The sequence below is a fragment of the Microtus oregoni genome, unplaced genomic scaffold (genome assembly GCF_018167655.1).
Source record: "Microtus oregoni isolate MIOR12 unplaced genomic scaffold, Mior012 000020F_ref0000438, whole genome shotgun sequence".
Classification (NCBI taxonomy): Eukaryota; Metazoa; Chordata; class Mammalia; order Rodentia; family Cricetidae; genus Microtus; species Microtus oregoni.
The window spans coordinates 6339671-6359459 of NW_024543079.1; the positions used below are offsets into that span (position 1 = coordinate 6339671).

Genomic DNA, 19789 nt, shown 5'->3' on the forward strand with positions numbered 1-19789 from the left:
TGTCCCCCCTCTTCACTTGTACATTGCTGCCACTTGTCCAATCACTCAGCCCACGGCATGAGTTTATCCAGGCAAAAGCTATGTGCTATGTTTGGCTACATGGTATCAATCTCACTGGCAAAAGCTTTAGCCTTTCCTGAGATGAAGTCAAAGATGGCTTTCAACTTTGTAAAGCTTAATTAAAAAAAAAAAAAAAAAAGCTAACTGAATTCCCTAAAAATTCCCTCCCAGGCAGGATGACTATGAGGCAGTGGGAAGGAGAGGTGAGTCAGCGGGAGTCAGAGCCAAGACAACGCGCTTCTGGTAAACAGTTGCTCTTTTCCAGACAGGATTAGGATTACCCGAACCCCACTGCTAAAAATACACAGATAACAGGTGGTATACATTATATAAGTACATCCAAAACAGAGACTCGGTCACCGGCTCTAAAAAGGGAACAGTTCAGTTAGTCAGAGTCAGCCAGGCCTTCCTGAGACTGATCCTTCTCAGAGAAGTCGCAAGAGCAAGCAAATGTTTCCACTGGAGCAACGGAACCCCTCAGTGCTCCCACTGCTCTGTGCCCCCACAGCCTTCCTCCTCCCAGCCGCAGTACTGGGATCCAGGCTGTTGCATCTGCTCTCTGAAGAACTTGCTCCCTCCTGCTGCGGATGGAGCCCAGGTCCTCCTGAATGCTAGACAAGCATTCTACCACTGAGCTATATCCTGAGCCATGAGACAGGACCTCAGCATGAAACCCAACAGCCTGGAACTCCTGGACTCGAGCAACCCTACTGCCATAGACTCCTCATTTTGTTTGTTTTCACTGATTATTACTGGGGGAGACATGTGACACTGTGTGCATTTTGGACGTCAATTTTGTGGAGACAGTTTCCTTTTTTTTTTTTTTTTTTTTGGTTTTTCGAGACAGGGTTTCTCTGTGGCTTTGGAGCCTGTCCTGGAACTAGCTCTGCAGACCAGGCTGGTCTCGAACTCACAGAGATCCGCCTGCCTCTGCCTCCCGAGTGCTGGGATTAAAGGCGTGCGCCACCATCGCCCGGCCTTTTTTTTTTTTTTTTGAGACAGGGTTTCTCTGTGTAGCTTTTGTAGCTTGTCCTGTCACTCGGTAGACTAGGCTGGCCTCGAACTCACAGAGATCCGCCTGTCTCTGCCTCCCGAGTGCTGGGACTAAAGGCGTGCACCACTATGGCCCAGCTCTCATCTCCTATCTTAATGTGGGTATTGAATTCAGGTGGTCAGGTTTATGTGACAAGCACCCTTAACTGCTGGGCCACCTCACGGCACTCCTGCCACAGCCTCCCAAGTGCTGGGATGACAGCCACGTAAAGGGCTCACCTCAAACCCCTTTTCAGTAAGCCCCCCATTCTGCCTTGGTTCCTTACAGGGAGATCAGCTGACATTGTCAGCAGGCGATATTTTGAAGTTGACAGGATCAGAGTCCTTCTCCTGAAATGGTCTCCACAGGAAACACATACAGCGGCAGCAGTGCAGCCCAGAAGTAGAGCATTTGTCTAGCACGCTCAAGGTTGAGTTCAGTCTTCAGCAGTGTAGAAAGAAAAGGAATGTATGCATATGGAAGGCTCCAGGTTGCAACTTGGTCCCAGCCTACACAAGAATTCATCCCAGTGACTTTGCTCATGGCATTTGTTTGCTTACACCTGCCAATTTTAGACAATACCAAATTCTACAAAAGAAATTAAACAGAGTAATGGGCCAATGACTAAAGGAAGCAGGAGAGCCAGCTGTCCTGAGTGGTCAGGTGTGGTCTCATCTAGAGGAAGTAGCATTTTAGGCTAAGGAAAAAAGAGAGATCAGCATTTTCCTGGCATCTTCTTAGATGCCAGGAAAGATTCCCAGGAAGAGAGAAGAGAAAGTGCTCTTACGGGAGCCAGCGTGGTTTCAAGAGGAAGATGCTCCAGCCTTCTAGAACCCAAGGAGCCAAGGAAGGGCTGCAGCAGGAGAGGAAGGCAGGAGCTGGATCCCCAGGGCTTTGGAGGCCCTAAAGAGGAGCTGGATCCGCTGGTAATGAAAAGTGCTTGGTCTCAGGGCCTCAAGCTGCTGCTATGTCTGAAAAGAGCTCCAACTGGACTACAGGAGGATTTCTGTGGTCAGATAAAAGCCAGAGTTTCCCATCCACCAAAAGAAGTCATTCTCCTTACCTCTGACAGAAGGGACATATGGCTCCATTCACATATACCTGTGATTGTATATCAAAGCCCAAGCCACCCTCCAGGCTCCCTCAGTCCCTACTCACAAGTACTTGTTAAACATTTCAAAGTCCACACCAGCCTCCCCAGGCTTCCCTCCTCCCATCTGTCCTCTTTTTTTTTTTTTTTTTTTTGAGACAGGGTTTCTCTGTAGCTTTGGTTCCTGTCCTGGAACTAGCTCTTGTAGACCAGGCTGGCCTCGAACTCCCAGAGATCCGCCTGCCTCTGCCTCCCAAGTGCTGGGATTAAAGGCGTGCGCCACCACCGCCCGGCTCCATCTGTCCTCTTTGTAACAACAAGGTTCCTCCTCCCCACTCCCTGCTCTCTTTCTTACTCTTGTTCTCACTCTCTCCTCACAGATAGTCCTTGCTATGCCCAATCTGTCTCTTTTTTTTCTGTTCTGGACTCTTCCAAATGCCTCTAGCTGTTCTCTCTCATCTACAATAAAAACCTTCCCTAAACTATACCATGGACCGGTCATGTCGGCAGTTCTTTTACTGCCCTTTAGAATACATCTGGTGCTGAAACCTGGGGTTTGACTCTCCTGAGGTGTAGATCATTTGTTTCTGCTGGTTTCTGTCACCCACCATATCATATCTGACTCCACATTCTAGAGTCTGCCTCCTCTTCAGCTACTCCTTCCCCACCCCTCTAGCCGCTCGTCTCTCCTAGCCCACTCTCTAAGCATCTTCTTGGTCCACCTGGCTCCTGGAGCCTGCTATGCTCTGCTGGGCACCCATCACTTGGAAAGGCGATGTCTCTTGTTGGTTCACTAGAGTCTGCTGCACGCTTATCCACTGTGGTTCGGGGCATCTCTCTGCTAGAGGCACTTACCCGTCCCTGTATTGTAATCCTGGTAGACTTCTTCTTTGTGACCCTTTCCCCTAAGCCTCTTCTACCTCCTCTTTGCTCTGCTTCTAATGGATGTCTTCCTTCCTGCTTGCTCTAACCACGAGCAAGCTCATTGAGAAATGCTCCGTCAGCTCCTCACCTGTCTTCTCTGACCTCTCTCCTCTTCGGACATAGGAATTTTATTAAAGCCTCACTGTATTTCTGAAAAGGCGTGGCCTCAGTACAGCTCAACGGGCAGAAATGGCACCCTTCATTTCTAAATTCTCAAAGATTATAACAACTACTGCCACTGCAGAAGAAAATGACCTCAAAACCTCTGCTAAGTCCTCTCTACTCCCTGCTCATCTCTGAGCTTTCTTTACGTACCCAATGCTCCCTCTGATCACTAAGTTCAGTCTTACAAGGATTCAAATGTCTCTTGGGCATGGATAGTATTAAAAATTGTTACATGCTATTCTAGTTCATTAAAAAAAAATCTGGCTGTGGAGTTCAGTTACGCCCTCCCACTCCAGATCTAAGCAAACTTATTTAAAAGTTTCCTCAAAAATCTGTCCTTGGGTCAGGTGGGCCACATGACTGTAATGGAGAGAACAAAACAGGACACCCCACCCCCATGACACTATGTGCTTTAAAACAACTAAAACGCACACTGTTCCCAAAAGGATTTCTGCTGTCTTATACACCTCTTCTTGGTTCTGTTTGATTCTCTAAAGACTCCCCTCTCTTCCATCTCTAAACCTTTTGCTAAAGTATAAACTTTCTTTTACCTCAGCATTTGTGAGACCATTGTGTAAACTTTCTGTAGTTCAGCATTTGTAAGTTCATTAGGTGTGGTTTAAAAATCTGTAAAATCTATTAAAAGTTACCTTAAAATTAGTAAAAAAAAAAATTGATAGTTTAAAACAATCTATACATAGGTAATCTACAGCATGCCTGTATGTAACTTGGATTCTTGTTTAAAAAAATAGATGTGTGGGGCTGGAGAGATGGCTCAGAGGTTAAGAGCACTGCCTGCTCTTCCAAAGGTCCTGAGTTCAATTCCCAGCAACCACATGGTGGCTCACAACCATCTGTAATGAGGTCTGGTGCCCTCTTCTGGCCTGCAGGCATACATGTAGACTGACTACTGTATACATAATAAATAAATAAATATTAAAAAAATAGATGTGCTACAGTATACTACTACACATGTAACTGGGATGCAATTCTTGTCTATGAAAAGTAGGACAAACCAACATATGATTGATGAAGAAGGTTCATAAATTCCTCAAGTTGTAAACGTCTACACTGGATAACAAAGAACTGACCTAGAGATATGTCTAACCACTTAAACAATGGATGTTTTATGATTAAGGTTTATAAATTCCTCAAGTCCATTCAAGCTAAGAAAAACTGACTTGAAGATGTATGTCTAGCCTCTGTCTTTGCTAACTTTGCTAAGCTTCAGCTATTTCTTTTTTTTTTTTTTTTTTTTTTTTGGTTTATCGAGACAGGGTTTCTCTGTAGCTTTGGTGCCCGTCCCGGAACTAGCTCTTGTAGACCAGGCTGGCCTCGAACTCCCAGAGATCCGCCTGCCTCTGCCTCCCGAGTGCTGGGATTAAAGGCGTGCGCCACCACCGCCCGGCAGCTTCAGCTATTTCTATAAACTGAGTCATATTAAAAAAAAAACTTGTGATATTCTGTAAAAGCATACTGTAAAAAGATCAGAAAAATAAGGTTATCAGTCCGTCTGTGGGCTAGATATATGGTTTATAGTTTCATTTTAATACTAAAAAAACCTTCTATTCAAAATTTTAAGGCTCAAATTTAACAGGGATAAAATATAAAACCCTAATCTTGTCAGGCCAGTGGCACACACCTTTAAACCCAGTACTCAGGAGGCAGAGGCAAGAGGATCTCTGTGAGTTTGAGGCCAGTCTGGTCTTCAGAGTGAGTTCCAGGATAGGCTCCAAAGCTACACTATGTCGAAAAACAAAACAAAGGCTTCTTCTGATAGGCAGAAATACAGACTCTGGTAGCAGCAGCTGAGGCTGTCTCCAAAGATGGAAAGCAATTCCAGCAATTCCACCTGGATCTTGCTTCACGTGTGATAATGCTGACTATTGGGCAAAGAAATGCTCTATGCCTCACCTACCACCAGGGCCCTGTCCAAACTACGGACACTATTCAGTGTTATCCTCGGATACAAGGAGAGTTCAAAGTCAGCCTGGGTTGCCTAAGAGCAAACCTTAAAAAATAAAAAAACCACCAGCCTGGTCTACAGAGCTAGTTCCAGGACAGGCTCCAAAGCCACAGAGAAACCCTGTCTCGAAAAAAACCAAAAAACCAAAAACAAACAAAAAAAACAGGGCTGGAGAGATGGCTCAGAGGTTAAGAGTACTGGCTGCTCTTCCAGAGGTCCTGAGTTCAATTCCCAGCAACCACATGGTGGCTTACAACCATCTGTACTGAGATCTGGCGCCCTGCTCTGGCGTGCGGGCATACATCGAGGCAGAATGTTGTATACATAATAAATAAATATTTAAAAAAAAAAACAAACAAACAAACCTAGTAACAATTTCACTTTTCAAGGATTAACAAGTAAGATCAAAGAATCCATTTAGATTCTATTGAAAGAGACAATAATTCAGAAGAAAGACTAGCGCTCTCAAAATAATGAAAATCAAGCCAGGGGCCAAAGATGGCTCAGTGGGTAAAGAGCTAGCCAACTATACATGTGTGGGACCTGAGTTTGAATCCCCAGAATCCATTTAGAATCCCAATATCCCTACACAGAGATGGAGGCAAAGACAGGAGAATCCCCAAAGGTTCACAGGCCACCTAGACCTGCATATACAGCAACAGACGACAGAGACCCCGCTTAAACAAGATCGAAGACCAGGACCAGCATCCTTGATCAAGACTGTCCTCCAACTTCCACACACTTGCAGCTGCACGCACATGCGCACAGACACACACACCTATGCATGCATGCTCGCACCAGGCATGCTGGTACACATCTATAATGCCAATACAGGAGGGGAAGGGGAAGGATGAGATCACCAGTCAAGGCCAGTGCAGGCTAAGTAGGAAGATCCAATGGTCAAAAGCAAACTAGCCAATCCACTGGGAAGAAAACTGACCTAGAAGCAATGCACCTTTTAGTAAGATGCTGGCTAGAAGATGATCAGACAGGATTTGTGCCAGATCCCTTGAAAAGTTATCAGCCGGGCAGTGGTGGTGCACGCCTTTAATCCCAGCATTCGGGAGGCAGAGGCAGGCGGATCTCTGTGACTTTGAGACCAGCCTGGGCTACAAGAGCTAGTTCCAGGGACAGGGTCCAAAGCTACAAAGAAACCCTGTCTCGAAAAAAAAACAAAAAACAAAAAAAAAAACCAAAAAAACAAAAAGAAAGAAGAAAGAAAGAAAAGAAGTATCAACCAAATACACTGAAAAGAGGAAAAAGAAGTCCAGGGGGTGGGGTGGAATGGAGTAGGGGGAGGAGATGATGAGTTCAACACCCTAGTGAGGTTAATGGTGGCTTTAGGGCACTGCACTTATGTTTGTTTATTTGGAGATTATAAAGCTGGAGCTTAATCTCCTTGAAGTTTGTAAATTATAAAATGGCATAAATTACAACTGCTAAAAAGGCTAACCTACGCTATCAAAAACAAATGCTAAGGCTAACCTATGCTATCAAAACAACAACCCAATACTTAAAAATTCAAGCCTAAATGGCAACTAGTTGGGTTTTTGTTTTTTGGTTTTTTTAAGGAAATATTTAAGATTGAAGAGTTCCTAAGAATTTGGGTCTAGTGCACTGCCTTTCTGGCCTGGGTTTGGTTTCTGTGGCTCAGGGGATGTGACAGCTGACTGTCCTGTCCAAACAAACACTGCAGGCGTTTATAGAACCACCAGGGATAGTCCATTTCTCTTCCCACAGAATCAAATTCTTATCTGGACAGAAAAGTCTGCGTGTGTTTTGGAAAAATGTTCTGAATAATCAGAATTCTTTGTAGCACTGAGAAGGCAATCAGTTTAAAATTCAATTTTCACTTAAAAGAAAAATTAAAGTAATTTTTCTCCAGGAATCCTGGCTTTAGGGAAGGCAGCACAGTGATCTGTGGATTGTGGAACTATCTTTAATCAGGGGCTGACGATGGCTGTGAAGAAGCTGAGCAAACAAGGCCACTGTTTATCCTTCACAGACAGACACTGCCCCTTAGCCAAGGGCTCCTTAGAAAATGATTTTTATTCCTTTATCAACTTGGTTGATAGGAGTTTCAAATCCAGCGCATATATGGAACTATGAAACGAAGCTGTTTTCATTCTTTAGAAATAACAGTTTAGCAGAGCTTGGGTGGCGCATGCCTTTCATCTTAGCGTCAGTGATATGTAGATCTCTAAGTTGGAGGCTAACCAGGGCTACATAGTAAGCCTCTGTATTAGAAAATAATGAAAGCAAACAAACGTTATAACCTGGCATGGTAGTACATGTCTGTAATTCCAGCATCCAAGAAGCTGAGGCAGAAAGACTCCACACACTGAGACCAGTCTGGTCTACAGAGCTCACAAATAGGCAATCAATAAAACACGCCTTTTTTGCAAATGGAAAAACACATACTGTGTTTTAAGATTTATTTGCTGGCTGACAAGTGGATCTGGAGGAGAGGCTCATGAAATCTCAGAATGAGAAACCATATAAGGCACTAATTTATTACCCCTAAACATTCCAGGGATATGAGTTCCTCTACTTAGAATACTCTAGAAAAATATCCTTAAAGTTAATTTAGAATACATTTACTTGTATTACTTGTGATGCTTTAACGGGTTAGATGGCTTAGATACTCTCTATTCTCATATGAAGAACACTATAGCCTGGAAAGGGTGGCACCCAAGGTCACTAGCTGAGCGCCTCGGCTGCCACACTTGCCTTTCTCCTGCTGTGCAGTGACGATCTTGATGCCAACAGCAGCAGTGGCACCTCAGTCACACTCACCAAGCAGTGGGCATTGTTCTTTGTGAAAAGTTTCTCCGCCAACGCAATAATCCAAATCAGACCAAATCAAACCGAATTAGAAAAGGTCCAGGTTTAATGGATACAAACCCTCCAAGATGGCTTTCCAGCCCCCCAGAGAGGAGACGGGAAAGGAAGACTGGAAAACCACGTGTTTGTTCTCTTGGGGGGGGGGGACAGTTTAAATACCCTGTGGGAGTGGTCTTGAGAAGTTTTGGGGAGGGGTCATCATTTTGTGGACTTTTTCAGGGGTGGAGTCTGGACTAAGGCAACTCCAGGGGAGAGGGCTTGGGGTGGAGTTTGCACCTGAACATTCTAGACTCTTTGAATATATGGATGCCAGGGGCCGGAGTGAAGCTGCCACCCAAACACTTTACACTTCCGTATGTCAACTCAGGTAGTGCTCACAATAACGGTTCACTAAAGGCAGGCTGGTCTGTCTGTGGGCCACCAGCTCCTCTTTATCTACCCTGCCTATTTTACATGCCCTTCATCTCTCCCCAGAAAATCAAAATGGGCACCCTAAAGCCCCTGTGTTTTCTTCACCTTCATCTCAAAACATAACTCATCCCAAAATACTGTAATTTCTATGGTGGGTAATAGAGATTACTTTATACTATTTGCTCTTCCTTTGTTTAGGTTTGAAATTACCTTTTAAACATTTATGGGTTTTCCCCTAACATGTAATCCGAGCCACTCAAGAGGCCAGCTGACAAGCTCTACTAACAGTGAATTCCTAAGACAGTATTACTGAAGAGGGCTCCGCAGTAAAAGAAAGAGGCATTGATTCATTCACTAGTTCCAAGAACACAGACAAACCCCAATTATGTGTAAGGCTGGGTAACGGTCCAGTGAGGGACTCCTGTCCTCACCAGGCTAAGGATTTAATAACATAGACACACACACTGCAAAAGTAATTATGGGAGGGACTAGTCATAGAAATGCTATAAAAAGAAAGTTCAAAGCGCCACAAGAATCAGAAAAAGAAGGAACTTCCATTATGCAGAACTCTCCAGGACAATCCAAGTTTTTGACATATTAAGCATTATTTAAATTTAGTAAGTGGCTCACAGAACAAAGGTTGTTAACCACAAAAGCAAATCGCAAATCAGGTCTGGAAAGCCACATTCTCTTTTATGGTATTATGGTGGCTCCTGGGGAGGGGTTGGGAGGGTAGGAGTCTTCTGTGGTAACTTTGTGTCAAAAGAGAGACTAGAGAAAATGTGTGTGTGTATGTATATAGGTGCTCACACATGCAGAAGTCAGAGGGAGTATGCTGTGTGTGTGTGTAAGACAGGATCTTTCACTGAACCCAGAACATGCCAATTCAGCTTGACTGGCTGGCCAGAAAGCCCAAGAATTCTCCTGTCTCTATCTCCTTAGAGCTGAGATTACAGACATATGTGGCCATACCTAACTTTACAAGGGTGTTAGGATTGAACTAAGGTCCTCAATCTTATCAGGCAGACACTCTATCCACTGAGCCATCTCCTCAGCTGACATTGTTTTTTTTAAGATTTATTTTTAGGGGGTCTAGAGATGTTCAGTTAAGAGTGCTTCCTATTCTTCGACTTTCTGGATTTCTAGTGCCAGACTGTGTTATTCAGACTGCCAGAGAAGACAAGATAGTAATGGCTTCACCCAGCACCAGATCCCGCATACTACAACCAACCCAGCACAATAGTGGCATGACTATTACGGACGTCACCGACCACTCTCTGCTTGGATGTGAGGAGGGAGTTCATGTCTGGTTCTATAAACCTGGTCAAAAGACCACAGGTGGAGACATCATAGGCTCTAGAGGGAAACCTACTCTTGTTATTTTTGCTAAATTTTTATGTTGTCAAACTACTTTCAAAATATTTCTATCTACCTATCTGTGTTGCTCCTAACCTTAGTCAGAGCTTCTTTCTGTACCAGGCAGTGGTTAATGAAGAGCCATAACCGTCAAAATGCTGAGAACAACTGACCATGATTACTGAGCCCTAAATGAAACATCTGTCTCACAGTCCCCATGCCCAAGACTTGAGAAACACTGCAGAAGAGAGTGGGAAAGAGTGTATGAGTCAGAAGATGAGGAAGAGCATTGTGAAATGCTCTCTTCTGGAAACACATAGCCATGAACTCACTACATTTGTGGATAAATGCACATATCCTGCATGGTCAAGGCAGCAAGATCAGTCAACATCCCATCAGGTAGCACTAATTGGACTACACACACACACACACACACACACACACACACACACACACTTATGAAACTGTCAAAGTATAAATAAAGACAAGAAAGTGGGAAGGGGCATGTTGGGGGACACCAGGGGAGTGGGAAAGGGGTAGCTGAGGAGGACAGGATAAAGATATAGTATATACAGCACTCGGGAGGCAGAGGCAGGCGGATCTCTGTGAGGTCGAGACCAGCCTGGTCTACAAGAGCTAGTTCCAGGACAGGCTCCAAAACCACAGAGAAACCCTGTCTCGAAAAACCAAAAAAAAAAAAAAGATATAGTGTATAGATTTATGAAATTGTCAAAGTATAAATCAAAGGTTTTTAAGCTCACCCTTGACTAAACCTACTATGTAGAACACAGAATCACAGATGCTGCCATCTTTGGGCAGTTTCTCCAAGAATCAATGTAAGAGAAAAGCTGGGAATCATGGTGGAGAGGCTGTAACCACTGAAAGGAGCAAGATAAGGTCACTGTAACTCCCAAGGTGCCTTTTTCTAAAAGGTATTTGCAACACATCTCCAAAAAGTCTTTAAAGAACAGGGGCTTGGGCATGGCTCAGCATGCTTGAGGCCCTGAGTGTGATCCCCAACACGACAGAAACCTGTGCATGGTGGAATACATCTGTAGGTTCAGAAGCTCAAAGTCATCTTCCCCTGCTTGCAGTCTGGGCTAGAGATTGTCTCAAAAGAAACATGGGACCAGGGCTGAGGGTATTTATGCTCAGCATTCTTATCATTTGCCTAACCCTGGGTTCAGTCTCCAGTTGAGAAGGAAAGGTGGGATGGAGGGAGAAAGGGTGGGCAAAAATATAGGAACTACATAGGAAAGCTCAGATTTTATGCCCCAGTCCATAGAAGACATAGCTTCCAGAAGGGGTCTTCTGAATCCTCTCATCTTTAGCTTCCCCTCTGAAAACCAGAATGTTCTTCACCCACCTCACAGATGCTGTGAGCCACAACCAACACACAGTAAAAGTACAGCTAACAGATCACTAGACAAACTCATGGGAGTGCATTCATCCAATGAGAAACCCTGTCTTTTGGATAGTCACTGTCAATTCTGTAGAAATCTTGCAAAACCATGGCTCTTCTCCCTTCCATAATGGATTCATCCTGAAATAGCCCAGCAGTGTGGAAATCATTCACTGAGATAACTTCTTGTTTGGGCAACTGGATGACCTTTTCCACATCCTGGGACCCTGGTGTGAAAGCATTCACTCAGACAAACCATTGGTCTCGTAGTCAAATCTACATAAAGCCAGTCCTCCACAATTATCCTTATTGACAGGACTTATTGGCAAGAAAGAAGCCCCGAGCCGGGCATGGTGGTGCACACCTTTAATCCCATCACTCTGGAGGCAGAGGCAGATGGATCTCTGTGAGTTCAGGCCAGCCTAGTCTACAGAGTGAGTTCCAGGACAGGTTCCAAAGCTACACAGATAAACCTTGTCTCAAAAAAGCAAAGGATTAAAAAAAAGAAGAAGAAAGGAAGGAAGGAAGGAAAAGAAAGAAAGAAAGAAAGAAAGAAGAGGAAAGGAGCCCTGAGTAGGAGGCACTGAACAGGAGAGACAGTATGTCTGCTCTTACTGATAAACAGGTCTAGGCGGCCCTGAATTCCCTAGCAGCAGACTCAGGAAGGTGTAATCTACCGGCTTTTGCTCTACCCTAACAAGCTATCAATATTCTGCACTTACCTTCACCTTTCATTTGACACAAGGTCTTAGTCTAGGAAATTAACTGTATTTTTACCCCTAAAATATACAGGACAAAAGCTTGGGTTGCTAAACCAGCCGCAGAGAAAGAAATTCCTTCTCACCTGAGTGCCAGCAGATTCAGCACCAGGATGCTTATTTAGCCCAGAGGGGTAGGGGCGGGGAGCAAGCTCCATCCTAATCCTCCTAGTATCTTCTTGGGTGCTTCACAGCCATGCCCCTTCTGAGACAAAGGCACCTACCTTGTCAGTCTTTTATCCATCCTCTGAGCCCTAAGAAATGCATGCTTGGTACCATTGTTATCACCTATGGAATTGCTAACTATGTCTGTATGGGTATGTAAACTGGAAACCCTGTGGGATAGGAAGAAGAGTGAGGAACATCAAAAAACAAACATCAAGAGGGAACATTTATAAGGAAAATGAGGTACATTTACACAATAAAGTACTACACAGCAGAAAAAAATAACATCTTGAATTTTGCAGGCAAATGGATGTGACTAGAAAACATTTTGTGTGAGGTAACTCAGACCAGAAAGACAATTATCACATGTAATCACTCATAAGTGGTTTTTAAACATAAAGCAAAGAAAATCAGCCCACAAATCACAAACCCAGAGAACCTAGACAACAATAAGGACCCTAAGAGAGACATACATAGATCTAATCTACATGGGAAGTAGAAAAAGACAAGATCTCCTGAGTAAACTAGAAGCACAGGGTCCTTGGAAGAGGGTTGAAGGGGAGGGGAGAGGCAGGGAGGGGAGCAGAGAAAAATGTAGAGCTCAATAAAAATCAATTAAAAAAAGAAAGGAAGGAAGAAAAAGAGGGAACATTAAAAGGGGAACATCAAGAGAGCATTAGAGAGAGCATAGAAAGAATAAATGGAACATGATAAAAAAAGACTTATGTGAACTAATTTATTTCATTTACCCTCAGACTTTATTCGCCAGGTTTTCGCCTGCTATAGCAATCCTTCTGAATCCTGAGAGGCTTAGAGGCCTTAACCTCAATATTCACAGAGCTGCTTTGAGGACAAAAGTAGAGTATGAACCTGCATCTTTCAGAAAGTCCAAGTGTTGAGTTATTTACAAATGCCAGCATGGCAACTGGCTCCCTCCAGAATGCTCTGAAGCAGATCTCAGGGTTTTAGAAGAGGAGGTGATGGGTTGGGGGCATCCAGAACCTGGAAAATTCTTTTTTCTTTTCTTATTATTTTTTAAAGATTTATGGTAATGGCCCACACTTTTAATCCTAGCACTTGGGAGGCAGAGGCAGGCAGCTCTCTGAGTTTGAGGCCTGGTGTAGGAAGTCCTTCTGTCTATGTGTTGCTTTCATTGGTTAATAAAGGAACTGCTTTGGGCCTATACCAGAGCTGTAGGGGAATAGAGCTGGGGGGGGGGGGGGACTAAACTGGGAGGGAGAAAGCAAAGAGATCGAGACACAATGGAGCCACCAGAGACAGACATGCCAAATCTTTGCCGGTAAGCCACTGCCACGTGGCGATATACAGATTAATAGAAATGGGTTAAATTAATATAAGAGTTAGTCAGTAAGAAGCTAGAGTTAATGGGTCAAGCAATGATTTAATTAACACAGTTTCTGTGTGGTTATTTTGGGGCTGAGCAGCCAGGAACTAAGGAGCGGCCTCCTCCTACAGAGGCCAGCCTGGTCTACAGGATAATTGTTACACAGAGAAACTCTGTCTCAAGGAAAGAAAAACAAAATTTATGGACTTGTTATTGTACTTATGCTTTTGTTTTATTTTTTTTTGGACATAGGGTCTCAGTGTGCAGCTCTGGCTGTCCTGGAATTCACTATGCAGACCAGGCTAGTCTCAAACTCAATGAGATCCTCCTACCTCTACCTCCCCAAGTACCAGGATTAAAGGCATGTGTCACCACTGCCCAGTTATATACACAAAAATTTTTATTTTGTTTTGTTTTTTGAGATAGGATTTCTCTGTGTAGCTTTGGAGCCTGTCCTGGAACTCACTCTGTAGAACAGGCTGGCCTCAAACTCAGAGATCTGCCTGTCTCTGCCTCCCAAGAGCTGGGATTAAAGGCATACACCATCACCACCCCCCAGGGCATATATATGAAATTTTTAAAAACTAAATGTAACCCTTGACTTTTGCAAGACTGGTTGAACAACAATGCAAATATATTTAATATTATTAAAACATATATTTTGAAATGGTTATTAGAAAATGATAGATTTTATGTATCCTTTACCACAAATAAACCTTAAAAAAATTTTTTAGGACTGGAGAGATAGCTCAGAGGTTAACAGCATTTGCTGCTCTTCCAGAGGTCATGAGTTCATTTCTCAGCAATCACATGATGGCCCACAACCATCTGTAATGAGATGTGGTGCCCTCTTCTGGCATTCAGGCTAACATGCAGACAGAACACTGTATACATAATAAATAAATTCTAAAAAATTTTAATTATAATTCATTTATTTACTTTCTTAAAAAATATTTTTCATATTTATTTGTCTATTGGTTGGTTGGTTGGTTGGTTGGTTTTTCAAGACAGGGTTTCTCTTTGTAACAGTCCCAGCTGTCCTGGAACTGGCTCCGTACACCAGGCTGGCCTCAAACTCACAGAGATCCACCTGCCTCTGCCTTCCCAGTGCTGGGATTAAAGGTGTGCGCCACCACCACCCAGCTGAGATCCTGTGTTGAAAAACAAAATGAGACAGAGGCAGAGGCAGACAGAACTGAAAAAAGCCAGCCTGGTCTATATAGCAAGTCCCTGCCTCAGACACAAAACAAACAAAAACTAATATTTCCAGAAACTTTTCCTACATATATATTTCTCTCAAAAAATATTTTTTCTCAAAAACATTAGGAGCATACAAACTGCCTCTTACACATAATCACAGGATGCAGTTCTTTTTCAAGTGTATATAACAGCCACCTTGTCCCCTTCTCATGACTAAAGTGCCCACCAAACAAAGTCTGTGTCCAGTCTTTCAGCACCATAAATCACCATGGCCAACATCTCTGCAGAATCTCTGGTGATGGGGCTGGAGAGATGGCTCAGAGGTTAAGAGCACTGACTGCTCTTCCAGAGGTCCTGAGTTCAATTCCCAGCAACCACATGGTGGCTCACAGCCATCTATAATGAGATCTGGTGCCCTCTTCTGGCATGCAAGCATACATGGAAGGAATGTTGTATACATAATAAATAAATAAATAAATAAATAAATAAATAAATAAATCTTAAAAAAAAAAAAGCCGGGCGGTGGTGGCGCACGTCTTTAATCCCAGCACTCGGGAGGCAGAGGCAGGCGGATCTCTGGGAGTTCGAGACCAGCCTGGTCTACAAGAGCTAGTTCCAGGACAGGCTCCAAAACCACAGAGAAATCCTGTCTCGAAAAACAAACAAAAAAAAAAAAAAAAAAAAGAATCTCTGGTGATGTCTTACTCCTGGGACCGGCTTTCGCCTGCCTACCCTTAATGTTCCCTGGGAAAACCACCTCCTTGTCATCCTGTCATCCGTTCTTGTCTTGCCCTCCCACCGCTCAGCCAGCTCTTATCCTATGTGGTTAGGCACAGCATGTCTAAGTATATTGCTTAGTATGTGCCTTTCATGTGGCTACTGCCATTCCAATTACAATTCTGATGATTACTGCTATTATGAAGCTATTGCTTTAGGGAGATGAAGGTGTGACTCAGTGGCCGAGCAGGTCCTGGGTTCAATCCCTGGCATCAAAAAGAAGAAGAAAGGAGAAGGTGTGTTCCTTTCTCTCTCGTGGCTGTCTGCTCAGTTAACTGTATTCTTTTTTTTTTTTTTTTTGGTTTTTCGAGACAGGGTTTCTTTGTGGTTTTGGAGCCTGTCCTGGAACTAGCTCTTGTAGACCAGGCTGGTCTTGACCTCACAGAGATCCGCCTGCCTCTGCCTCCCGAGTGCTGGGATTAAAGGCGTGCGCCACCATCGCCCGGCAGTTAACTGTATTCTATATCGAAGTTAATCTCTTGAATTTTCTCAGCACATGGTATGGAAGGTAGAAATTTCACCATCTGGGTAGTGACTAAGAGTGAAAGCTCTGGGCTAGGGAGATGCTCAGGAAGAGTACTTGCTACACAAGCATAAGGATCTGGGTTTCAATCTCCAGCACCCACATAAAAAGATGGGGGTGGGGCCGAGAGATGGCTCCAGGTTAAGGGCAGTTGCTACAATTACCTATTACTGAGGACCCAGGTTTGATTCACAGCACCCACATGGTGGCTTACAACACCAATTCCGAGGGCTCCTATACGCATGTGGTACACAAACACTTTGGTTACACACACACACACACACACACACACACACAAGTGTGACTGTATGCCTGTAACCCCGGAACTATGGTGGATAGAGGAAAGGGAATCCCTGAGGCCGGCTAATTACCAGCCTAACTCTAGGTTCAGTGAAAGATGGAGTGACAAAGAGCAGAACCCACACCTACACACACAGGCACACACACACACAAAAGCTCAGCAAACTAAAACACAGGACCCAAATATAATGTGCTTTCCATAAGCATTTTTACCATAGTTTTCATCCATAAACTAGAGATCATAACAGGCAGGGCCTGAGTCATAAGGTTTTTATGAAGACAATTTTATTAAGGGACTGTAGAGTGCTTACCTAGAACCCTCAAAGCCCTCAGTTCAATCCCCAGCAACCCACTCCACCAAAAGAGCTGATTGTACTGAGATTAGTGCTAAGAAGTGCTTCATATGATACTAGTACAAAGAGGCCTGCTGTCTGCCAACAATGAGCTGGGCTTGCTCTCCACACTGCTGCCTTTTGTCTGTTTGTTGCCTTCCACTGGTGCACTTCTTTCAGCAACAACCTCTCTCCCTAAGCCGTCCACTCCTGCCTTCCAGAGAAAGCTGTGCTATCAGTTTCCCTTTCCACTCCCTTGTCTTCTCAGCTCTAGGCCAACAGCATTTAAACTCTCCTGTGCTTAAAAAAAAAAAAAAAAAAAAAAAAAAAAAAAAAAAAAAACCTTCCCTTACTCCTCAATCGCACTCCAGCCTTCTCCCTCCCTCCTTCTCAGAGCTGCCTACGCTCAGTCTTCTCACATCCCACTCTTACCTCGTCCCACTGATACATTACACGGAACCCTTGGAAGCTGGGACATTATAGATTGCGCCCCCACCATTTCAACACATCTGCTCAGTCGGGTTCCTAGTGACCCCTGGAACTTATTTATTCAGATGGCACCTTCTTACTTTAACTTCTCCTCCTTGCCATCTTGGTGGCATCTAACAATGCTGACCTCTGCCCCGGGCCTTCATTATCACACACTCCCTCGGTTTCCTCTTTCAGAGCCACTTCTGGGTGTCACTTAAGTGAATGGTTCTTCAAGGAGCGTGCAAAGCAGCAACCCTCAGATCTGGGCCCTTTGTAAATCTCTCATTATTTTTCAGTATCATTGTTTGTTTTGTTTGTGGGGGGTGTTGAAACAAGGCCTGTTTATGCAGCCCAGGCTAGCTTTAAATTCCTGATCATCCTACTTCAGCCTCCTGAGTGCCGGGAGTGTAGGTGTGAGCCACAACTGGTCAGGACTGAGGTTCCACTGCCAGTTGTACTCAACTGCTTTCACCGCCATAAATCAACTATGAATGCCAGGTGCGGCGGCACACTTTTAAATCTAGTACTCCAGAGGAAGAGACAGATGAATCTCTGTGGGTTTTAGACCAGCCTGGTCTACAAAGCAAGTTCCAGGCCAAACAGGGAGAGACTATATAGCGAGAGTCTGTCTCAAAATAAACAGCGTAATGAATTTGTGTGTATATGTGTGTATTGAAATAAGGTTTCACTCAGTCCAGCCTAGCCTTGAATTTGTCTGTAGCCAGAGATTAAACTCTTGACCCTCCTGCCTTCACTTCCCAAAGGCTGGGAAGACAGGCAGGTGCCACCATGCTGGGCTTTGTAACACTGCTTTCGAATGTGTCTGAAATTCTGTCCCTTTACCTTCTCACCATCTTTCCAGATAGAGATAACTCACACTACTCCTTCCCCAAACCTCTAAACTAGATTGTGTTCACCTGAACAGAAGTACTCCATTAACAAGGCCCATCAAACAGCCACCTGTCAGAGGCCAATTGCCTACCTAAGCTCTGATGGCCATGATGGACCAGCTTTCTCGTTACAGTGTGCACAGTGCCTAGCACCTCATACTTGCTGTGGTTTCCATCTATCGCCCAAGGGTTCAAGTGTTGAAATTTCACTTGCTGAAGAGAATGGAAACCAGTGTCTAGAGGTGGGACCTTCGGGGAGGGAACCAGCAGAAGATAAGGCCATTAGGTTGGAGTTCTTGTGACTGGATAATGGAACTTCTTGAGAGAAGGCCAAGGATGTAGTTGAGAGGCAAAGCACCTGCTTAATATGGGCCAGGGTCTCTTCAACCTCCAGCACCTCAAAAAGAGGAACCCTCAAACTCAAACTCCCCATCTTGTAATATGCAAGACTCTGAGCAATTCCAGGGCTTTTGCTATAAAAAGCTTATTGTCAGAAAAGCTACCCTTTTTTCCAGTATTTAGTTTTAATAATGAAAAGGACTATGGCAATATTCTATATCTGGTTTCTATTTTTTTTTTTTTTTTTGGTTTTTCGAGGCAGGGTTTCTCTGTGGTTTTGGAACGCCCGGCTATATCTGGTTTCTGAATTACCATAAATAAATTACTGTAAAGTGAAAAATAAGAGCAATGAGACTGCCGGGCAGTGGTGGCGCACGCCTTTAATCCCAGCACTCGGGAGGCAGAGGCAGGTGGATCTCTGAGTTTGAGGCCAGCCTGGTCTACAGAGCGAGTACCAGGACAGCCAGAATGACACTGTAAGACCCTGTCTCGGAAAACCAGACAAAAATGAGAGTGATGAGATTAAAGAGGGTGAGGGATCTACCCCTGATGAAGCACACCCACCTACTGACTAAAATCCCGCCAGCTCACACTTGTATCCTAGAACTCAGAAGATGGAGACCAACACAAGGACTAGGAGTTCAAGGCTAGCCTCTGCGACATAACAGCATCTAGCCAGTCTACAGGCCATAAATAAGACCCTGTATAAACAAGCAATCCCCCTTTAGACCCCCAAAATATAATCCCAACCTCCTAAAACTTTAAGTACTATCTCTCAAACATCAAAACTATTTCTGCCTTTCAGATTCTCTTCCAGCCTAAAATTCTTGGGAGATTCTCTACAAATCCGGCTGTCTCCTCAGGGTCCTGCCTTCCTAACACCAGGGCATGTCACCAGCCTCGACTCCTGGCCAACACAACGGCCTGCTTCCTATCTCCTTTGGAAGTAACCTTCTTGTGTAATCTCTCCAGGACCATCACTCTCACTTCTGCAGGTCCACAACTGCTCTCTCTGCGCTCAGTTTCCTGTACGTGCAAAACGACAGCTCAAATGATTCCAAATTCCTGTCCATAGGTCTATGGACTGGAGTGGAGTTCCTAAGGGCAAGATGTCTCATTCACTTTTTTTTTTTTTCTTAAACCGCTGGCGATCAGCCCGGGCCCTGGTTCTCAATAAATCCTCATTGATGTTCCTCGTAGCAGTAGCAAGGCAAGCTCCCACATAGCGCGCATCTTAAATATAAATACACTTTGTGATCATCTTATAAGACATTATCCCCATTGTAGAGGTGAGAAAACTGACGCAGGGAAAAGTCCAATCTCGACGGCCCCCCCAAGGGAGACACATGCATACGTTTTCTTCAGTTCCTAGTTACTCGACGATAAACCGTCAAAGAAAAGAAGCTTTAAAAAAAAATGTTATTTAAAAAGAAAACTT

General features: G+C 44.2%; 1 protein-coding gene across 2 annotated transcripts in view; it reads right to left on the reverse strand.

Moving 5' to 3' along the window:
- The window catches only part of Pkig (cAMP-dependent protein kinase inhibitor gamma), a 67147-nt gene that overhangs the window by 46997 nt on the left and 361 nt on the right, over positions 1-19789 (reverse strand). The gene's annotated exons all lie outside the window — the stretch shown is intronic.